The following is a 23,412-nucleotide window of genomic DNA, read 5'->3' as shown; positions in this document are numbered from 1 at the left end:
TCTCATGGTTTTACAAACCACTATAAGATCATCCCTCAATCTCCAATGCTCCAGTGAAAAACGTCCCAGCCGATACAGCCTATTTTTATAACTCAAACACAAACTGACGAATGAATGATGGATCAATGTTCTATTTGCTGGGCAAATATGATAATGAGAGTGTCTATGCAATTTGTAATGAAACCAGAAAAAAAAAATAGTTAAAAACAAAATCAATCACATAGCAACTACACCGTGACATTTGGAACAATGACACCTCCTGTGAATTGTAGGAGCTTGTTTCCTTGCTATATGAGACTTGTGTTTCCTATGCATGCTGAAATTATCAGGCAAGTTTGAACATTTTATCAGTGACCATCGGCCTTTTGTGGCATGCGCTGTGTTCTCACTGAGATAGCAGCACACCCTCTTTTATGGCGACTGGCACTGCACTAAATATATCTCCAGTCTATCATATGTAATTCACAATTGAGGCTTTATGGGCAGCACGGTGGCACAGTGGTTAGCACTGCTACCTCACAGCACCAGAGACCCAGGTTCAATTTCCGCCTCAGGTAACTGTCTATGTGGAGTTTGCACATTCTGCGTGGGTTTGCTCCAGTTTCCTCCCACAGTCCATAACTGTGCAAGTTAGGTGAATTGGCCATGCTAAATTGCCTATAGTGTTAGATGTAAGGGAATGGGTCTGGGTGGGTTGCTCTTCAGAGGGTCAGTGTGGACTTGTTGGGCTGAAGGGCCTGTTTCCATACTGTAAGTAATCTAACCTTTATGCATCATTTAAAGCTATTGTTATATTGTTTTCCAATGCCTTTGAATTCATAATTCCTGGGATTTGACAATACAATACTTTGAATATATGGAATAGGATGGTTAGTGTGGATAACATAACAGAATAGACAGAATTGATTGATACATATGCATATACATCTGAAGAGGATAGTTGAGGTATAACACTAATGTAAATGGACAGAGGAGACAAATAAATAGGTTTTTTTTGCCTTGGCTCAGAGTTTTTCATTGCACTTGGGACAAGCAATGTTTACAGAACACAGATTTCCATGTTCCCATTTCCGAGGGGTAGGTTTGTAAATGGAATGCCACCAAACCTCTGTTGGAGTGCTTTTTGGAGATGAAATGACAATGATAGAAAGATGGCCTCTGCTGCTTTGCATCTGTTGTTGTCCTGCTTGGACAGTTGATGACGAGCTGATGTTCAAATATCAGAGGGAGGTCTCTGATTGCTACTCTCATCATCACCCCAGAGAGGAATCTGTACATTTCTGGAAAATTGCTATTCATGAGGATGCTTCGAGGAGCCACTGCCTCCCTCACTTTCTGGTTGACGATTCATTTCCAGCCTTAATTCATTTTAATACAATTTAACAATGTATACTTTATGTGGATCCCATTTCTGCTCTAGTGTAGTCTCAAGTCTCTTATCACTGGTGTCAACGTTGAGCTACCACATCTTACCCTCTCCAACACCAGCACAAGTTTCCTTAGATACAGGGCCCAAAACTGCTGCCACCAGAAAACAATCTGTATGCTCCTCCACCACCAAACCAAATTCCTCTTGTCTCATTCAAGGGGAAAGAATGAGGAGATGAAAGAAAGAGAAATACACATTAATAGATAAGAGGAAGAGACATACCAGCAGAAAGCAAGAGAGATGCAGAGAAAACAGCAGCATGATAAAAAAATTTGCAATATGTTTAGATTAGATTCCCTACAGTGTGGACACAGGCCGTTTGGCCCAACAAGTCCACACCGACCCTCTGAAGACCAACCCACCCAGACCCATTCCCCCACATTTAGCCCTGCACCTAACACTATGGGCAATTTAGCATGGCCAATTCACTTAATCTGCACATCTTTGGACTGTAGGAGGAAACCGCAGCACCCGGAAGAAACCCACGCAAACACGGGGAGAATGTACAAACTCCACACAGACAGTTGCCCAAGGCAGAAATTGAACCCGGGTCCCTGGTGCTGTGAGACAGCAGTGCTAACCACTGAGCCACCGTGCCACCCTTATCTTATTACTATACATGTTATAGGACATTCTGGTGACCTATTAAAATTCCTGCATATATTATGAATCTTTTTACAAGTCTCATATTTAATTCTTTTCACATCTTGCCAGACACTTATAATCCCCAGATTATTATTTAACCTCTTATCCAATGACTCGCTATAAGCAGAAATAAGTTTACTTGTATTTCATTTTGCTAATTGCAACAGAGCAACAACTACAATGCATAAAAAGGAAAAATTAAACCAAAAACACTGAATAAAATTAGTAAACATCAGGTTATCTAGAAATAGAAACTTGAAATTTGACTAATTGAAATATTGCAAAGCACAATTAAAACAAAATCAATGGCAACATCGAACCAGATTAGTAACAAAACATGTTTACTCACAAAACTATGTTCATCTAAGTGAATGCAATTGGAATTTCCACACATCAAGGAAGATAATTTGAACACAAGCTATTTATCTTGTCTTCAATCAAACATGGTATGATAATGAAATGGCAGGACTATTTCTCTACAGTCAAGACTTGTCTGAAGTGAGGCAGGCACATGCTAGACATAGCGCTGTAAAATGTAAGCTTGTCTCATTTAGTTAAGCATTTCTTCACTGCTCAACCCTGAGGCATCAACATAACACAATAAACTGCTCAAAATGTACTACTGCTTCCCTATGCCATTTAGTACAAGCTAAAAACAATAAAGGTTTGATTAGGATAACAACATTTGCATATAAAACAAATCTCAGCAATGTAGTAGCTAATGGGAAAGCCAGCACTTGGTGCCCAGAAATGCTGGAGAAGGGTATTTTCTTCAATCAATAATTATTTGATGCAATTGGATGGGTTGACAAGTCTTTTCATTTTCATTCTTACATGGGACGTTGATAACAATGGCTGTGCCAACATTTATAAACATAACCAATTGCCCTGGTGAAGGTGCTGGTCAGCTGTCTATCTTCATGTGCTGCAGTCCATGGGGTGTAAGTATAGCCACTGTACCGTTTGGAAGAGAGTTATAGTATCATGGAGATCAACACCACAGAAAAAGGCCCTTCAGCCCATCGAGTCCATGCCAGTCAAAAACAACCATCCAACTACTGTAATCTCATTTTCCAGCACTTAGCCCATAGTCTTGTATGCCTTGGCATCATAAGTACTCATCCAAATACTTCTTCAATATTATGAGAGTTTCTGTCTGTACCATCCTTACAGGCAGTTCCTCATTCCAACCATCTTCTGGGTGAAAAACCATTTCCTCACAGCCCCTCTAAACCTTCAGCATCTTACCTTAAACCTAGGCCCCCGCACATTGATCCCTCCATCTTTCTGTCAACCTTGCTATATCTCTCATAATGTTCGACATCTCATTCATGTCCCCCCTCAGTCCCCAAAGCTCCAAGGAAAACAATCCCAGTCTATTAAATCCCTGTTCATAATTAAAACTCTCCAGCCCAGACAACATCTGGTAAAGTGTTGGAAAAAAATTACTGCTGATGCTGGAATCTGTACTGAAGACAACAAATCTTGGAGATCAGTGTCTAGAGTCTTAATATAGACTCAAAATGTTAGCTTGCTCTCTCTCCATGGATGCTGTCTGACCCGCTGTGATCTCCAGCATTTGTCGTCTTCAGTACAGCCTGGTAAATCTCCTCCATTCCTTCTCCAGTGCAATCACATTCCCCCAGTGGTTAGCACTGCTGCCTCACAGCGCCAGAGACCCGGGTTCAATTCCCGCCTCAGGCGACTGACTGTGTGGAGTTTGCATGTTCTCCCCGTGTCTGCGTGGGTTTCCTCCGGGTGCTCCGGTTTCCTCCCACAGTCCAAAAATGTGTGCAGGGTCAGGTGAATTGGCCATACTAAATTGCCTGTAGTGTTAGATAAGGGGTAAATGTAGGGGTATGGGTGGGTTTCGCTTCGGTGGGTCGGTGTGGACTTGTTGGGCCGAAGGGCCTGTTTCCACACTGTAATGTAATCTAATCTAAATCTAATCTAATATAGATTCCAGAATTGCACATAATACTCATGGCCTAACTAAGTTTTCATGCAGTTCTAGTATCACCTCCCTGCTCTTAAATGATCTGGCTCCAATAAAGGAAAGTATTCCCCATGCCGTCTTAACCACTTTATCTACTTATCCCACTGTCTTAAGGCACTGGTGGGCATGTACACCCAAGTCCTTCGCATCCTTGGTGTTTCCCAGGGTTCTACCATTCATCATGTATTCACTTCAATTTAGAGGATTTTGTTCCAGGATTTTGACCCAGTGACATTGAAGGAATGACAATTTAGTTCCAAGTCAGGATGAAATGTGGCTTGGAGGGGAACTTGCATGTGATGGTGTTCCCTTATATCAGCTGTCTTGGTGTCTAGGTGATGGAGGTCATGGATTGGAAGGTGTTGTTGAAGGAGCTGCACTGAGTCACTTTAAAAAGGGAAATTAAGGGCTAACCGGGACAGTACAGGGTTAGAGCCATATATAGCCAAAAGCAGAAATGTCTCCTTCCATAAGGGACATTAATGAACCAGTTAGGTTTTTACAATAATCAGTTTCATTTCACCAATACTAACTATTTATGTCCAGATTGTTAAAATTGAATTCATATTCTCAAAAAAAGATCTGCCACTTGAACTCATGCTCTCTGTCTGATTAATTGAGACTATCTGGTCGGCATGGACGAGTTGGACAAAAGGGTCTGTTTCCTTGCTGTACATCTCTATGATTTTATGACTTCCAAGTTAACACTCCACTCATATTAACTAGAGCAGAGCATAAATAAAGCATACTAAAAATGAAGCAGTCAAGGGTTAAGCATCTCTTTCCGGTGTAAGAGGATATTTAAGCCTGTTAACTTCAAATAACAATCTTCTCCTATTGCAGGAAGGCAAACCAATTATCATGAACTCTGATTGATTTTGTCAACTGGAGAAGTAGCTGGAAGCAATGTGGATCACCATCATCTGTTTGCCAGATTAACAATCTGGTATATTGAGTCTCTGGGGTGAATTCATTGAAGGAATTCATTCATTTTGAAGGCCTCAGGCCCTGACATTATCACTTATATTTTAAAAAATCTCTATTCTTCCAAAAACTGCCCGGAATCTGTTTGACATGCACTGTCAAATTCATTCAGAAGACAATTCATAAACTAATTGCACTGAAATGTTGATATTTTTAGCAAGTCACAAATGCAAATAGCAAGAAAACTAAGCAACAAACCTATGATCTGCACAGATAATGCAAGTTCATCCAAATGTAAGTAATCTGCAGGGGCTGCCAACTCCACAGGATTGGCCTCGTGTGCCCAGGTTCGAAAGTCAATCTCCAAGATGCTATACTGAAGACAACAAATGTTGGAAATCATAGCGGGTCAGACAGCATCCATGGAGAGAGAGCAAGCTAACATCGAGTCTAGATGACTCTTCAGAGCTCTGAGATCATGGGACGAAACCTTCAGAATACTACTGGATGACTAATTAAGTATATTCAAAGACTGAGATAGAGAGGTTTTTAATCAGTAAGGGAATCAAGGGCTATGGGGAAAAGGCAAGAAAATGGAGTTGAGGATTAAATCATCCAATAAATGCCAGAACAGACTTGATGAGCTGATTACGTAGGAATTTCTATTTATCATATAAAGGCAAAACTGAGACACAAGGAAGTTTACAGAGTGCAAATCATATCACTGAACGGTGACAGTTTTGTAAATACATAATTAATTTTCTGGTAGCAACAAAGCACTGTGGAAAGTCATGCACATTCATGCATTTCTCATTAACCAAACATCAAAACAAAATATGTTGACTGTTTTTGCTAATGTTTAAGCGAGTGATTGGATCTATTTTGCATTCAAGCATTCATGAGCAGACAATTGAAAGACTCTGGGTAAAACTGAAGACCAGATAAGAAAGATTTGGTGAGAGTTGTTTACAGACCTCTGATGACAATACATTAGCAGTATGCATAAACAGGATCAGAGATGCTTGTTTTGAAAAATGTGTTATTTTGAGAGGCAGTTTTACTGTAACATGGGAACAACAGCAAATATCAAATTCCAAAAGGAGCAGACTTCTTGGTGAGTTGTTCAGTTCTGGGTACCAGATCTCAGAGGGAATCCATTAGTCTGAGGGGTTACACTGCAGATTCCCAACAATGTTACCAGGGGTAAAAATACATGGACAAAAAAGTTGTATTCTTTTCAATATGGAAGATTAAAGGGATGATGTGATTGAGATGTTCATGATGTTCAACTGAATTGATATTGTACATAGAAAAAACAATTACCTTTAATTGGAATTTGGCTATTTACGATAATGTCAGGAACCACTTCTTTACTCAAAACTTCATGAAAATCTGTACCTCTTTTCCGCCAAAAGCTGTTGCGGCTACATTAATTAAACATTTCAGATCTGTGATTGTGAGATTGTTAGGCAAGGAAAACAAAAGCAGAAATTGCGGAAGAAACTCAGCAGGTCCAGCAGCAGCTGCAGAGAGAAAGCAGAGTCAATGGTTTGAGTACAGTGACTCTTTTTTCAGAACATTCTGAGGAAGGATCACTGGACTCTAAATAATAATTTTGCTTTCCCCTCCACAGATGCTGCCAGACTTGCTGAGTCTCTCCAGCAATTTTTGCTTTGGTTTCAGATCTTCAACATCTGCAATTTTTTGATTTATTTAAAGTTAGGCAATAATATTGAGTTACAGAGACATGATCAGTATTGATCTAACCCAATGGCAAAAGAAGCTCAAAGGACTGATTGGAGCTTTCCTATTCCCAATTTCTCTGTGACTCAGGTCTTTATATAAAAAGGAAGATATGTTGGTTGTGATTTTATTTGGTCAGAATTTTGAAAGAGGTCAGCAAAAAACATGACTTTACATAATCTACCTGTTACAAATGTTACTTCAACGATGCAGTCTGCTGCTTCCTTAAGAAAATACCTAGTTCCGTTATGAAGACGCAGGGTTTTTAAATCATCATTTTATATAGATAATACAAATAATCCAGAATTGCTGTTTTGAAGCATGCTTCTGTTTATTTGCATACAAAGCAAATTGACCGGGTGCTGGCAGGTGGGACTAGATTGGGTTGGGATATCTGGTCGGCAGGGACAGGTTGGTCCGAAGGGTCTGTTTCCGTGCTGTACATCTCTATGACTCTATGACACCAGCCATTACACCACAAATCAGAAACATATACAAAAACATAGGAAGAAGGGTAGGTCTTGAGCCCATCAAGATGGCGAAAGTGAGGAATGCAGATGCAGGAGATCAGAATCAAGATTACAGTCATGCTGGAAAAGCACAGCAGGTCAGGCAACATCTAAGGAGCAGAAAATTGACGTTTTGGGCAAAATCCTTTCATCAGGAATGAGGCCTCATTCCTGATGAAGGGCTTTTGCCTGAAACATCGATTTTCCTGGATGCTGCCTGACCTGCTGTACTTTTCCAGCAGGACTTTAATCTTGACTTTAGCCCATCAAGCTAATTAAATAGGATATTGTGGCTGATTTGTGGCCTAACTCCACATACATATCTTTGTCCTATAATCTCTAATAGCTTTGAATAAAGAATTCAGATTTAAAAATCAATAAATAATCTAATATCAATTGTGTTTGTGGAAGGGATTTCCAAATTACTGCCACTCTTTATACTTAGCAATATTTCCCAAATTTACTCCTGAAAGATCGGACTATAAATTTCTATCCTATGCTTCCTAGTTCTGAAATTCCTAGCATACAGAAGGAGTTGCTCATGATCTACCCTGTCTGTATTTTATCCCATTTTTGTTTCTGAGAGTTGAGCTATGGACATCTATCGAATTGATCCACACTCAAGGGCAAAGTGTTGCAGTGGATTGCCATTGCTCTCTGCAGGGTGACTGACCAGGTCAGTCTCCTGCATGGCATCAGGCAAATTGGAAGGATTTAAAGGCTGATAATCACATTTTGCTAAATTTCCAGTAGGCGGAATACATTTGTTCATTTCAGGCAAGTTAATCCAAGGTTGCGAAATTTCCCCACACAACTGGAATCAGGGAGGCAATGCCATAGCGGTAATGATTAATAATCTAACCAATTATTAATCCGGAATCCCAGGATAATCTAACTGTAGCAGATTGTGAAAGCTGAAGTTTAAGAAATCTAGAAATAAAAAAAGCTAGCATAATGGCAACCATTAATGGTAACCCTAGAATCAGAGTTGTACAGCGCGGAAACAGACCCTTCAGTCCAACCCGTCAATGCCGACCAGATGGGACTTTGTCGAATGCCTATCTGAAGTCCATCCACGTCCAGCGCTCTGTTCTCATCAATCCTCTTTGTTACTTCTTCAAAAAACTCAATCAATTTTGAGAGACATGATTTCCCACACACAAAGCCATGTTGACTATCTCTAATCAGTCCTTGCCTTTCCAAATACATGTACATCCTGTCCCTCAGGATTCCCTCCAACAACTTGCCCACCACCAAGGTCAGGCTCACTGGTCTATAGTTCCCTGGCTCGTCCTTACCACCTTTCTTAAACAGTGGCACCACGTTTGCCAACCTCCAGTCTTCCGGCACCTGTCCTGTGACTATCGATGATACAAATATCTTGGCAAGAGGCCCAGCAATCACTTCTCTAGTTTCTCACAGAGTTCTAGGGTACACCTGATCAGGTCCTGGGGATTTATCCACCTTTAACCGTTTCAAGACATCCAGCACTTCCTCCTCTGTAATCTGGACATTTTGCAAGATGTCACCATCTATTTCCCGACATTCTATATCTTCCATGTCCTTATCCACAGTAAATACTGATGCAAAATACTCGTTTAGTATCTCCCCCATTTTCTGCGGCTCCACACAAAGGCTGCCTTGCTGATCTTTGAGGGGCCCTATTCTCTCCCTAGTTATCCTTTTGTCCTTAATGTATTTATAAAAACTCTTTGGATTCTCCTTAATTCTATTTGCCAAAGCTATCTCATATCCCCTTTTTGCCCTCCTGATTTCCCTCAAGTATACTCCTACTTCCTTTATACTCTAAGGATTCACTCGATCCATCCTGTCTGTACCTGACATATGCTTCCTTCTTTTTCTTCGCCAAACCCTCAATTTCTTTAGTCATCCAGCATTCCCTATACCTACCAGCCTTTCCTTTCACCCTGACAGGAATATACTTACCCTGGATTCTTGTTATCTCATTTCTAAAGGCTTCCCATTTTCCAGCTGTCCCTTTACCTGTGAACATCTACCCCCAATCAGCTTTTGAAAGTTCTTGCCTAATACCATCAAAATTGGCTTTTCTCCAATTTAGAACTTCAACTTTTAGATCTGGTCCATTATTTTCCATCACTACTTTAAATCTAATAGAATTATGGTCACTGGCCCCAAGGTGCTCCCCCACTGACACCCTCAGTCACCTGTCCTGCCTCATTTCCCAAGAATCGGTCAAGTTTTGCACCTTCTCGAGTAGGTACATCCACATACTGAATCAGAAAATTTTCTTGTACACACTTAACAAATTCCTCTCCATCTAAACTCTTAACACTATGGCAGTCCCAGTCTATGTTTGGAAAGTTAAAATCCCCCACCATAACCAGCCTATTATTCTTACAGATAGCTGAGATCTCCTTCCAAATTTGTTTCTCAATTTCTCTCTGACTACTGGGGGGTCTATAATACAATCCCAATAAGGTAATCATCCCTTTTCTGTTTCTCAGTTCCACCCAAATAACTTCCCTGGATGTATTTCCGGGAATATCCTCCCTCAGCACAGCTGTAATGCTATCCCTTATCAAAACCACCCCTCCCCCTCCTCTCTTGCCTCCCTTTCTATTCTTCCTGTAGCATTTGAATCCCAGAACATTAAGCTGCCAGTCCTGCCTATCCCTGAGCCATGTTTCTGTATTTGCTATGATATCCCAGTCCCATGTTCCTAACCATGTCTTGAGTTCATCAGCCTTCCCTGTTAGGCCCCTTGCATTGAAATAAATGCAGTTTAATTTATTAGTCCTACCTTGTCCCTGCCTGTCCTGACTGTTTGACTCACTTCTGTTCTCAACTGTACCAGTCTCAGATTGATCTCTTTCCTCATTATCTTCCTGAGTCCCACGCCCCCACTTTACTAGCTTAAATCCTCCTAAGCAGTTCTAGCAAAATTCCCTGCCAGTATATTAGTCCCCTCCCAATTTAGGTGCAATCTGTCCTTCTTGTACAGGTCACTTCTACCCCAAAAGAGATTCCAATGATCCAAAAATGTGAATCCTTCTCCCATACACCAGCCTCTCAGCCATGCACTCATCTGTTCTATCCTCCTACTCCTGCCCTCACCAGCTCATAGCACCAGGAGTAATCCAGATATTACTACTCTCGAGGACCTCCTTTTTAAATTTCTGCCTAACTCTGTAATCTCCCTTCAGAATCTCAACCTTTTCCCTTCCTATGTCATTGGTTCCAATGTGGACAATGACCTCTTGAGGGCCCTTCTCACCCCTGAGAACATTCTGCACCCTCTCAGAGACATCCTTGATCCTGGAAAGTTTTGTCATAGAAAGCAGTCAAGGCCAAAGAATTGAATGGTTTGGAAAGAGAATGTTTTGGATGAAGGAGTTAGATATAGTTCTTAGGGCTAAAAGGATCAAAGATTATGGAGAGAAAGTGGTAACAGGATATTGAATTGGATGATTAGCGGTAACAGGATAAATAGTTCGATGATTAATCATAATGATTAGCAAAGCGGCCTCAAGGGGCTGAATGGCTTACACTGTGGGGTGGCACGGTGGCTCAGTGGTTAGCACTGCTGTGTCACAGCACCAGGGTCCCAGGTTCGATTCCAGCCTCAGGCGACTGTCTATGTAGAGTTTGCACATTCTCCCCATGTCTGCATGGGTTTCCTTCGGGTGCTCTGGTTTCCTTCCACAGTCCAAAGATGTACAAGTCAGGAGAATTGGCCATGCTAAGTTGCCCATGGTGTTAGGTGCATTAGTCAGAAGGAAATTGGTCTGGGTGGGTTACTCTTCAGGGGGTTGGTGTGGACTGGTTGGGCTGAAGGGCCTGTTTCCATGCTGTAGGGAATCTAATCAGTTTCCATGTTTCTAAAACTTATCTGGTTATTAATGTAATCTAGGTAAGGCAATCCATCATCCTTATGTGTTTTGGCCTTCATATTATGCCAGAACCACAGCATTGTGACTGAGTATTAATTGCCTCATAAAATAGTACTAGCAAGCCTTTTAATTCAGGGAGTAATTAGCAAAGAGCAATATTTGTGGGCCCAGCCAGCAATGTCCATAACTCTTGAACAAACTAAAACAAAACCTGGTAATTTTATGCTGCACTCCTTTCAATCATGACTAATATATCTCTCCTAAATTGAGACATCCAGAACACAACACAGGGAAGCACAGTAGCTCAGTGGTTAGCACTGCTGCTTCACAGCACCAGGGACCCAGGTTCGATTCCAGCCTCGGGTGGCTGCCTGTGCAAATTCCCCATGTCTGTGTGGGTTTCCTCTGGGTGCTTTGGTTTCTGCCCACAGTCCAAAGGTGTGCAAATTAGGTGGATTGGCCATGCTAAATTGTTCACGGATGTGCAGGATAGGTGGAAAGAGGGTTACAGGGATGGGGTGGGGGCTGGATCTGGGTGGGATGCAGTTTGGAGTGTTGGATTGGACTTAATGGGCTGCTTCCACAATGTACAGACTTTATGAACACAGTTCTCTAACTATGTTTGGGTCCAAGTAAGACTGAAATTAGAGATGCAATAGGGCTTCTGTCAATGTGCCTGGAAGCTAATGAAGGCAGGGAGGAGGAGATGAGGTTCTATGGCTCCATAATCACTCGTAAAATACCATCATAGGTGTAATTATAGAAGTCTCTGAAAACAAAATTATTTGGCTTATCCAACAAAAGCGTGTGAATTGAATTGTTAAAATGTTGTTTTAATTGAACACAAGCCACATGCAAGCCTTAAAATGACTATCTCTACTTCAAAATTTTGCTCAATGGGAAGAAGCAATCTGGCTTACCTCCAGGTTTCCATCTTGTCATTAAAATAAAATTTTACTCCTGATAACTGTCAATTTCATCAAATTGGTAATATTAAATTAGCATGGATTTGCCTGAAATTGTTACTTGAAAGGAGCACATAATGCCATACTTGTCTTATCACTGAAAGTGGGATTAGTGACATGCAGTACTGAACTAAGTACCTTCAAGTATATCTTCCTCAGCCCTTCGACTCAAGAGGATTCAAAGCTCCTGAGTAAGCACTATAATGTAGGAATAAGAAAAAGATAATTTAGCATAGTCAGCTTTCAATTTGACACAGATTCTTTTTTAAGATCGGATTCATTTTCAACCAAGTTGTATAAGTTACATTAAGGTTGTCACATGATACTCTATTGCACTTCTTGGGAGCAAACATTAATCTGAGATTTTGCCCACCCTGTCAGAGATACAGAAAATGTCTTTGTATAATTCAGAAAACATTAAAGGAAAATCTGTGCCTTGGTTAAATGTATTTCTCAATTATCATTAAAGAAGATCGTTTACCACAGTATGCCATCATAAAGTCGTTTATGACATCCCAACTTCATGAAATGCATTACAAGCCTCTGACCAATTGTTATTGCAGTTCTGCAGTCCATGATTCATTTAATCACTTATTTGCCTGCACCTATGATGCCCTTTTTATTACCCCATTTCTCCAAAATCTCACCATCTCAGACAGAGGCAACATCTTAGTTGTATTATCACTAGACTATTAATCCAGAAACTCAGTTAAGGTCTTGGGGACCTGGGTTTGAATCATGCCATTGAATTTGAATTCAATAAAAATCTGAAATTAAGCGTCTAATGATAACCATGAAACCCACTGCCAATTTTTGGGAAAGGCTACCTGGTTTAGATTACTTATAGTGTGGAAACAGGCCCTTCAGCCCAACAAGTCCACACCGACCCACCAAAGCGCAACCCACCCAGACCCATTCCCCTACATTCACCCCTTCACCTAATACTACGGGCAATTTCGCATGGCCAATTCACCTGACCTGCACACCTTTGGACTGTGGGAGAAAACCCACGCAGACACAGGGAGAATGTGCAAACTCCACACAGTCAGTCGCCTGAGGCGGGAATTGAACCCAGGTCTCTGGCGCTGTGAGGCAGCAGTGCTAACCACTGTGCCATTCACTAAGGTCCTTCAGCAAAGGAAATCAGCTGTCCTTAACAGGTCTGGTCTATATGTGACTCCAGACCCACAGTAATATGGTTGATTCTCAACTGCCCTCTAAAATGGTCAGGCAAGCCACTCAGTTGGAATTATCAGAATGAAGTCTTAACAAAGAAATGAAATTGGATGAAAAATCTGGCGTTGATTTAGGCAAAAACAGTCTGTCAACCCTGCAAAGTCCTCCTCACTAACGTTTGGGACTAGTGTCAAAATTGGGAGAGCTGTCTCACAGGTTAGTTAAGCAACAGGTTCACATAGTCATTTTCATGAAATAACAGCTTAAACAGTATGTCCCAGACACCATCACCACTGTCCCACCAGCAGGACAGATTCAGCAGAGGTGGTGGCACAATGGTAGCTCACCATCACCACCTCCGGGGAAACCCCAGATCAGCATTAAATACTAGCCCAGCCAGCAATGCCCATATCCCACGAGTGAATTAAAAAAAACCTCTATCTGAAACAACTCCCCAGAGGCTGGTAGCCCATCACCAAGTCACCATTTATTTACACATGGACTGACCTTGACACTGATCCAGCTCCCTCAGAGCCAGCTCTCAAAGTACCAGGATGTCTGACACTCCTGTGTATATCTCAATTGGGGCTCCCTGATTGGACCACATTAACAGCCCCAATTAGGGAACTCAAATTCTATTAGGTCCACCTGCCTGACCTTGCTGCATTCACTATACTGTCCTTGCAAGCAACTGTCCATTCAAAAACGTGTCTTTCCTTTCAAACATTCTTGAATGGTTTGTCTAATTTCCAGCTGATCACAAATCCATCCACAATGTTGCAAATTAGGTTGATGATGCTGCCAAAGTATTGCAATAGCCTAATACAAATAACTAATTGCATTCTCTTACTGTGTTCTTCTACTTCAACTTGCTCGATCTCTCAGTACTCTTTGACACAGCCAAAGATACCATCAATGTCACATTTATTCCACAGACCAGTGGAAAGGACTGCTTCTCTTGGACACTGTCTCAGTTTCAAAATTGCAAACAGCCATTGTTATCCTATTTGCTCCAAGTTGCACTTAGCAGTGAATCTAAATGCCTATTTCCACATCCATCACATTGCCAGCCTATTTGCCTCAATTCACCTCCAGCAGAAACTCTCATTCATCCTTTGCCAACTCCAATGATTTCCTCTCAATAAACTTTAGCTCTTTTCAATCTCTGGTAAACATATCCTGTTAAACACTAAATCCTCCTTACAGAGCATTTCCAGGTGACCTACATGAGCTCCCTCCCCAGAACTAGGAGAAAGTGAGGACTGCAGATGCTGGAGATCAGAGTCGAAAGTTGTGGTGCTGGAAAAGCACAGCAGCATCGGAGGAGCAGGAGAGTTGACGTTTTGAGCATAAGCTCTTCAACAGGAATCCTGAAACGTCGACTCTCCTGCTCCTCGGATGTTGCCTGACCAGCTGTGCTTTTCCAGCACCACACTTTTCAACCCTCCCCAGAACTCCCTGGATAGTGTTGTAGAACAGAGAGGCTGAAAGGTTTAGGTACATAATTCTTGGAAATTTGCATCATAGGTTAAGGCTAGTTAAGAAGGCATTTAGCACGCTTGCCTCAATTGCTCAGGCATTTGAATACAGGAGTTGTGACGCCTGTTGAAGTTATACAGGATATTGGTGAGGCCTCTGTTGGAGCACAGAATGCAGTTCTGGTCACCCTGTTTTAGGAAGCATATTATTAAAGTGGAGAGTGTTCAGAAGAGATTTACCAGGATCATGCTGAGACTGGAGGGTTTGAGATGTCAAAATAGAGAGGAAAGCCAGGGACATTTTCCAATGGAGCATAGGAGGTTTATAAAATCATGAGGGGTGAATCATAAGGTGAATGTCAAGGGTCTTTTCCATAGCTGACATATTTTTAAGGCGAGACAAGAAAGATTTAAAAAGGACATGGGGGCAACTTTTTTTTTTTACACAGAGTGGTTTTGTAAGACCATAAGACATTGGAGCAGAAATTAGGCCATTCAGCCCATTGAGTCTGTTCCGCCATTCAATGGCGGCTGATATGATTTTCGACCCCATTTTCCTACTTTCTCATCGTAACCTTTGATCCCCTTGGCAATCAAGAACGTATCTACCTCTGTTTTAAATACAATGAACCGCCAGGCAAAGTGGTATATGCAGGTACAATTACAATGTTAAAAAGACATTTGGATCAGTTCATGAGTAGGAAAGGTTTGGAGGGATATGGGCCAAATGCAGGCAGATAGGACTAGTTTAGTTTGGGAACATGGACAGAATGGATTAATTGGATGGAAGGGATTGTTTCCATGCTGTGTGACTCTATAACTCTATTTTCAATTTAAAATTCTTATGTTTCAATGATAGAATGGATAGATAGATAGATAGATCTTTTTCCAAACTTTTCATGGCCTCACCACTCCTCCAGCTCAACAATACTCTCCATTCCTTAACCTTCAGCCTTTTAGACTTCCTCTTGCCATAGTGATATCTGTGAAAGACAAGTTACATTAAACTCCACTCAGCTTTTCTTGAGGCAATCCATTTAAGTCCATTAGGAAAGTGGGGTCTACTTAAAACACTTCCTTCATTATTAAATAATGTACTCTGTTTCTTAATATAACTCTCCTCTTGTTCTGAAACAAGAATGCCACAGAAAATCTGCATGTTTCTATCCCAAATTAAACAGTATCGCTGACTAGAAATTTGCAATCAAGGAGCATTGAACAATTTAGAATACTACAAAAAACCCGCAAACTCTGCATTTTCCCTTCAAATCTGTCAAGTCAACAAGCAAACACTTGTCATGGTGGTTATGTGAGTACAAGAGTTGGATTTAAATCCTTGGCATTTGTAGATTCTGAAAGATTAATGTAACATCAATATCACAGCTTGCCCTTGAATGGCAAGACACGTCTATATAATGTAACAGTTGTGTAAATGGCCTATGACTGATGAAATTGAAGAATACACTTTGATATACTACTGAGAAAAGTAACCATGTGATCTCAAGTGCACTCCATAATTCTGTACTGAATACATCAGCAGAAATGGAAGGCTCATTGTGTTCCTCAAAAACAGGCACTTTTCTATTTTTCTGTTATGAAAAATAGTTGTCATTGAAATCCATTCATCATAGTGCTCCCTAGTTTGGTGCTTTGAATTCATTTCTTGAAGTTTTGAAAACTTTGTCTACTAGCCATCAATCTCACCTTGTATCAAATATTTTGCTGCATACATAAGCAGAAAGCTCACTGAAATCAATAGTACTCTTTTGTTCAGTCGATGGGTCATTTATCATGCATTAATCTGCATAAATTCTCTTTGGTGTTCAGGAGTATCCAGTGGCATTGAGCAGAATCAGAAAAAACGTTATACCGTATATACTCAAGTACCGGTCAATCTCATTTTACAGTTGACTGTCAGTTTTTGGTCAGAAAGATCATTCATTTCTCGGACAACTCAAAGAGAGGTTTAATCCTGACAGTTAGTCAAAAATCTAAACACCTTGTGTTCATCGCCCAGTCACCAATGAAGGCTAACTCACACTTGTGCAAATCTAATAGCGCAAATTATTGACTAGCACATTATTGAAGGTGGTTGTTCAGTTCCTCCTGTTTGTACACAGACCTTTTGCCCATTTTGCTATATTTCTGGGGATGAGATTGGGAGAAACAGTCTCTGACCTGGCAACTCTACAAAAACAAAGTGGCGAGAGAGAATGGATTTCAACCCTTCCATAATATTGCCCCGTAAAAGGTGACTTTTTAAATTAAAACTGTAGTCTAGTCTCAGAAATAGTATATATAGTACATTAAATGAATTTTGTCCAATAAAATTCTGGTATGCCAGAAAGACTTAAATATAAATGTTACATGATATCAAGCTGTAACTAAAAATTATTAAATCATGTAACATTCCTTTACAAGTTTTGGGGGACTCAGGAGAGAAGAAGCTTTCATAAAAGTCTCTTATCAGTTATGCATCTGTTAGCTCTAAAAAGGAGTTAAAATTTCTCTCCATTAAGATTAATGCAATAGAAGGTATGACTGTCTATCCGCAGGCATCATTCAGTAATGCCAACTTTAGGCTCCAGGGTCACTTGAAAGCCGTATCAGACCCCTCCCCTGACATGTGTAATATCTTACATTTACTGATCCTATAATGTCTCTGATCGCATTTCTAGCTGGGTCAGACGTTTCCCCTGAATTTTTAGTCTAGTGACTACCTTACATTTTTGGCACCTAGTTTTGGTTAACAACCATCCCAGCCCATCCTTAAAGTGGAATCAAAGCTGTGGATAGATTAGTTAATTGGGAAATTGGTAAAATGTCAGGTTTGAGTCCCGATAAAAATCCAACAGCATCAGAATTTCTGGAAAAAGGGTTATCAAGATAACACACTGGGATTGATTTTAACTCTGTGTAACTGGGTTCATCTTGAAAGAGCCAAGCCCTCAACTGGTTAGCTCCGTTTTCCTCTCAGACACTGCCTGACCTGCTGAGCATTTCCAGCCTTTTCTGTTTTTATGGTAGCATTAGAAGTGAGAAGCTATGGTAAACTGTTCCAAGTTTGGTGTCATACTTCAATATTTCTGAGGCAACAGTGATGCTTATCATTTTCATTAAAAGTCTGGAATATTGTGAATGGCAAATCAAATTGATAATTGGCAAAGTTTGATTAAAAACACTTAGGGTATTGAAATTCTAATCTTCCAATCAGGGAGCCAAAGAAAATGTCACCACTTGATTGACTGGACTCCAGTCCAGTTTTTCAAAGAAGCAAACTTTTCATTTAAGGCTCCCAGCACCCATAGTCAGCTTTATCCCAGCAGCATCTCATGGAATTATACAGTACAGAAGAGAACTTTCAATTCAGTGAGTCTGTGCCACAAAAACTACTCTAAATCAGGACTGCTCCCACTTTCTAGCACTTGGTCCATAGCCTTCAATGTTCCGACATTTCAAATGTGCATCCATGTACTTTTTAAAAGTCATGAGGTTATTACAGATTAACCTGCAATGTGTTCCAGTGGAAAATGTAGCCACTTGATGGGAAAAGAGGTGGAAGGCAAAGACTAAAAACAGATACAAATAATAGAGGGCAGGGTTTCCCTTTCAACTTGAGGGAGGGGGACCAGGAAATTAGGAAGTGTGCTTTAGTACCTTCTTCCTATAGTACAGTTTACGCTTGAAATGGCAGAGTACTTACACTGATTGCTTTGTCAGCAGGTCAACCGCAAAACCTCAAACTGTGAAAAGTCAAAACATGCATTTTACAATAAGTCAACTCACTTAAAGCTGCAGTACTCTTCCTTTTGATGCATTTTTCCATTACAATCTTGTGAGTAAGTGGGATGCCAAGACTCAGAATTTGCAGAAAGGATGCAGATCAGTGACCATGGGCATAAATGGAATGGAAGTAAATTGGGAACTGGTTGACATGCTACATGTTTCTCAGGAATTGGACATGAAAAATTTTAAACGTAACTAAATTGGTTTATGAATCTTGGGTTAACATTTGTGCGCATGAGGGAAAAAAAACAGACGATAAAATTGTTGCAAAGCAATGAATATAAACATAAATTCAACAAATAAACAAAGTCTGCTGAGTGCCGAATAAAATGAAGCTGACTTTGGAGAATAGCAACCATAATCCTAATATTGTGAGTGTAAGTCACATAATTTACAGAAATATAAATCATTTGGCCCAATGTTTTTACCTTAGACAACATACAAGAATATTCATGTTCATCATTAGAGCATAACAGCTCATTGTGGGTAATGCCACAATGGGTAATGTCACAATGTACGGTAATTATATCAGGATAACGAAATTAGTCAGATGCTTTGCAACAAATAATAATTTAGTTGGATTTCCATCAAACATTTGATAAAAATTTTGCTTCTAATTTTTTAAGAAGATAAAGGTGCATAGGGTGAATGAATGTGGTGCAGTGGCAAGGTCCCGACCTCTGAGCCAGGAGGCCAGAGTTCATGTCCCAGCTGCTCCAGAAGTGTGCAATAATGTTTCTGAGCAGGTTGATTACAACTATACAAAGAATAAGTGACAAATTATTCAGGCAGCTACAACACTGATTTGACAACAGACAATGAGTTTTGACTGACCTCAGTTTTTACACAGATCTCCTTTGATACATCTGTTACCTACATTATTCAAAAAGTGAGGCATTTCCACAATTGTTGCAATCTTTGTGAGTACCACTAACCTATTTGACTAGGAAGATGTACCTTTTCTACAAAACATCTTGCTTCTCAAAATACAGATTGCATCTGTGGTATTATTGAGTACAGCTCTAAAACTTCAGACACTGAGGAGGCAAGGAAATCAGGTAAATAGGACAGGTAAAATAGATAAATATGAAGGTCATTGAGACTAAACAATCGCATTTTACAACTAAATCTCAGACATCTCAAACATGATTGTCTCTATGAACAGTGAAAGCTGCTTGATCATCACTCATTATCACCTTCACTATTACATTATCTCACCACATGAACATACACTCTTCCATACTATACAACAAAAGGGTTCTTGTGGCAAAGTGGAAGGGCCCATAGATGGGCAGCACGGTGGCACAGTAGTTAGCACTGCTGCCTCACAGCGCCAGAGACCCGGGTTCAATTCCCTCCTCAGGCAACTGTCTGTGTGGAGTTTGCACATTCTCCCCGTGTCTGCGTGGGTTTCCTCCGGGTGCTCCGGTTTCCTCCCACAGTCCAAAGATGTGCAGGTCAGGTGAACTGACCATGCGAAATTGCCCGTAGTGTTGGTGAAGGGGTAAATGTAGGGGAATGGGTCTGGGTTGATTGCTCTTTGGAGGGTCGGTGTGGACTTGTTGGGCCGAAGGGCTGTTCCCACACTGTAAGTAATCTAAAAAAAGCTCTGGGCCAGAGAGTCAGGGTTCCTGTTATAGTCAATCAATGGAACTGTGGGTGCTTGGTTATGGTCAGATGTTCATTTGTAGCATTCAAGGTCAGACAGTCCCAGTCTAAGGACTGGGCCAAGATCAGTGCTATAGGTCCAGACAGCTGGCACCAAAGCCTCAGTCCATGCTTCATGAGCTGCAGCCACATGCACTTCACATTCACAAATGCTGGCATCCGACAAGTTGCCAGACTCTCTGCATCATCATGTCTCTGATCCACCTACGGTACACTTCTGCACAGCCATGCTTTAGATCACAGTAGCACCTTTCATTTGAATACTGCTTCAAGGACACTTTGTGTTCAGAGACAGGTATCCAGGTGCATCTCTAGGCTGCTCTTTTAGCGCTCTACCTTTGTGTGCCTACTTGGGTGTTCATAGCATCCCTGCTTTGCCTTGACTTTTAGAGCTTTGTCCCTCAGCTGTACTTAAAGGTTCACAATACTTCTGGCTTGGCTTGCACTTTAGCGTAAACACACAACCAGGCAGCTTGAAAGTAGTCATTAGTTAAGGGTTAGACATGTTGCTGTACAGCAAAGTGCTATGTCAATACATACCTATGGCACAACAAACACATTGGATGCGTGTAAACCAAAAGTTGAAGAAGAGTAGACTTCATGCAAGGGGGTTGCTGACAGTCAGGGTTCCTGTTATAGTCAGTCAATGGAACTGTGGGTGCTTGGTAATGGTCAGATGTCCACTTGTAGCACTCAGGGTCAGACAGTCCCAGTCTAAGGACTGGGCCAAGATCAGTGCTATAGTTCCAGTATAGTCCAAGAAATACACATAGGTCACATGTCTGGTCACTTACCAGTTGGGGCTGTCTATCCAAGTCAGTCATGGCCAATCCTGGACATCAGCAGAATGAACATCAGGAATGGGAAGGGTGTCAGGGGCACTGTAGCAGTGGGAGGTGGGATAAGCTTCAATCCTGGGGATTGGAGGCAGGAACCTTGGATACAGAGGGAACAAAGAAAATGATTGGAATGGAGGGAATTCATCATAGAAGGAGGAAGGCCAGTGCTGCATGGGACATGATGTGATGCTGTGAGGGATAAGGATGGTCATAGATAGTCACCATCACCTGGCCTCATAGAGGGAGGGGGTGTAGTGTGCAGCACAATGGTGGGTATGAACAAACTGTAGTGTAGGGGCTCGGGGGTTAAGGATGAGAATTAGAGTCTCCCTTTAAGGTGACGGAAAATGACTGTGGCCACCATCAGATTGGGTGGAGTCAGTGTCAGTCTGCTGTCTGAAAACATGGCACCCCTCTGAGCAACGTGAAGCTCTTCAAGGGGCATGTACATCAAGCAGGCATCTTTGAGCGTGCAGCTTGAAGTCATTTGTAATTGTTTTATCTTGCGTGCAGTCTCCAATTGTATGGGATGCAAACACTGGTTACAAGCAATGTTAGCCATGTCGCTGTTTCCTACACATTGCAGATGGACATCTCTGTGAAGCAGAAGTCATCAGGGGCGTCTTTAAAACATACACCTGCAGGTCACAAAGCACAAACATAATACAAGACCTCATAGGCTGCGTATGGATCTGGTACTGATTCCTTCTCCACCTGAACTGTAAGTATAATGCAAGATTCTCCAAAATGCAATGGTGACTTTTGTGGGAGATGTGAGGCTGGAAGAGAAAGGTTCAACACTCAGCAGCACTTACAATTTCCTACTGTCTCTTTGTGTCATGTCCAAGATTACATTCATGAAAAAAGGTCAAATTCCAAAAAGACTCCAAGTAGACTCATTCCATGGCACTCCTTGTTGAAATGCTCCACGTCCCACTGTATAGAGGAGTATGCAAATCTATCATTTGTAAGGGATGCAAATGCTGACTGCTCACATTGCAAAGAACCTGTTCTGTCTTGTCTACTCCCTACACAGGTTCATTGTAAGTGTAAAACTGAAAGAACGGTGGTTGCTGTAAATCAGAAACACAAACAGAAATTGCTGGAAAAGCTCAGCAGGTCTGGCAGCAATGGTGTAGAGAAATCAAAGTTAATTTTTCAGTCGAATGACCGTTCTGCAGAGCAGTTCTGAGGAAGCATCACTCACCCTGAAAGGTTAACTCTGATTTCTGCTGACCTTTTCCAGCAATTTCTGTTTTTCTTCAATCTAAGTGTGACTGATAGATCCCATCATAGCAAGGTTCTTGTTGTAGGCGCAAGAGTTGGAGGAGGAACACTAGCACCGGCAAGCCCAGGAACACCCAGCAGATGTTGAACAACCTTCACATGAAGAGGTCACAGCTAAAGATCCCTTCAGGTTGTGCAGGAGGTAAAAGTCTTTTGTGCTCAGTGCCAGTTCCTCCAGCCAAGTGAGGCACTGTCCTGCCACCGGATGTGGATGTTCAGGGACAGTGTCACTGACCTGTGCTGACCTGCCACCTGAAGGAGTGGGTGGCCATTCTATTCTAGTGGCCATGTTGAACTTTTATGCAGCGTGATTCATCCAAGGAGCCACTGGGGCCCTGTGTGAGATCTCTCAGTTAATGATCCACAAATGTATCAAGACTGTTTCTGACACCATTTGTGTCAGATCATTTCATAGAATAGAATGCCTAAAGTGTGGAAGCAGGCCAATCAACCCATCGAGTCCACAATGATCTTCCAAAGAACATCCAATACAGACACAAATCCCTCCACCCTATCCCCATAACTCTGCATTTCCCATGGTTAATCCACGTAGCCTGCACAACCCTGGATACTATGGGCAGTTTAGCATGGCCAATCCACCTAACATGCACATCTTTGAAGGAAACCAGAGCATCCAAAGGAAACCTACAAGACACGGGGAGAATGTGCAAACTACACACAGTTGCCTGAGGCTGGAATCAAACCCCAGTCCCTGGCACTGTATGGCAGCAGTGCTAACCACTGAGCCACCATGCCCCCCCTCCTCATTTCCATGACAAAGTCAGTGCTGCCGCCTAGCAAATAGGATTCGGCAACATGACAGGCTTCCACTAGCTGCAGGGCACTACAAATTGTACATGAGTCATGCTGAGAGGATCACATCCAAAAGCAGGAGATAGTGAGGTCTGCAGATGCTGGAGATCAGAGTTGAGAGTGTGTTGTTGGAAAAGCACAGCAGGTGAGGCAACATCCGAGGAGCAGGAATTCCTGAAGAAGGTCTCTGGCCCAAAACATTGATCTTCCTGCTCCTCGGACACTGCCTGACCTGCTGTGCTTTTGCAGCAATACACTCTCAACCCACATCACAAAGCAGTT

General features: G+C 41.6%; 1 protein-coding gene across 4 annotated transcripts in view; it reads right to left on the bottom strand.

Moving 5' to 3' along the window:
* The window catches only part of lypd6b (LY6/PLAUR domain containing 6B), a 192,140-nt gene that overhangs the window by 151,157 nt on the left and 17,571 nt on the right, over positions 1-23,412 (bottom strand). Inside the window, exon 2 of one of the 4 annotated variants that reach the window (XM_043694137.2) lies at positions 12,222-12,281. The exons of the other annotated variants lie outside the window; for them this stretch is intronic. The gene's annotated coding sequence lies outside the window, so the exon portion shown is untranslated. The remainder of the gene's footprint in view (positions 1-12,221; positions 12,282-23,412) is intronic. 4 annotated transcript variants of the gene reach the window in all.

Source organism: Chiloscyllium plagiosum, unplaced genomic scaffold, assembly GCF_037043375.1.
Source record: "Chiloscyllium plagiosum isolate Xiang-an unplaced genomic scaffold, Cpla_swu_hap1 HiC_scaffold_7, whole genome shotgun sequence".
Taxonomy (NCBI): domain Eukaryota; kingdom Metazoa; phylum Chordata; class Chondrichthyes; order Orectolobiformes; family Hemiscylliidae; genus Chiloscyllium; species Chiloscyllium plagiosum.
Note: the sequence above shows the minus strand (reverse complement) of the source record. Positions and strands in the feature narration are given on the sequence as shown.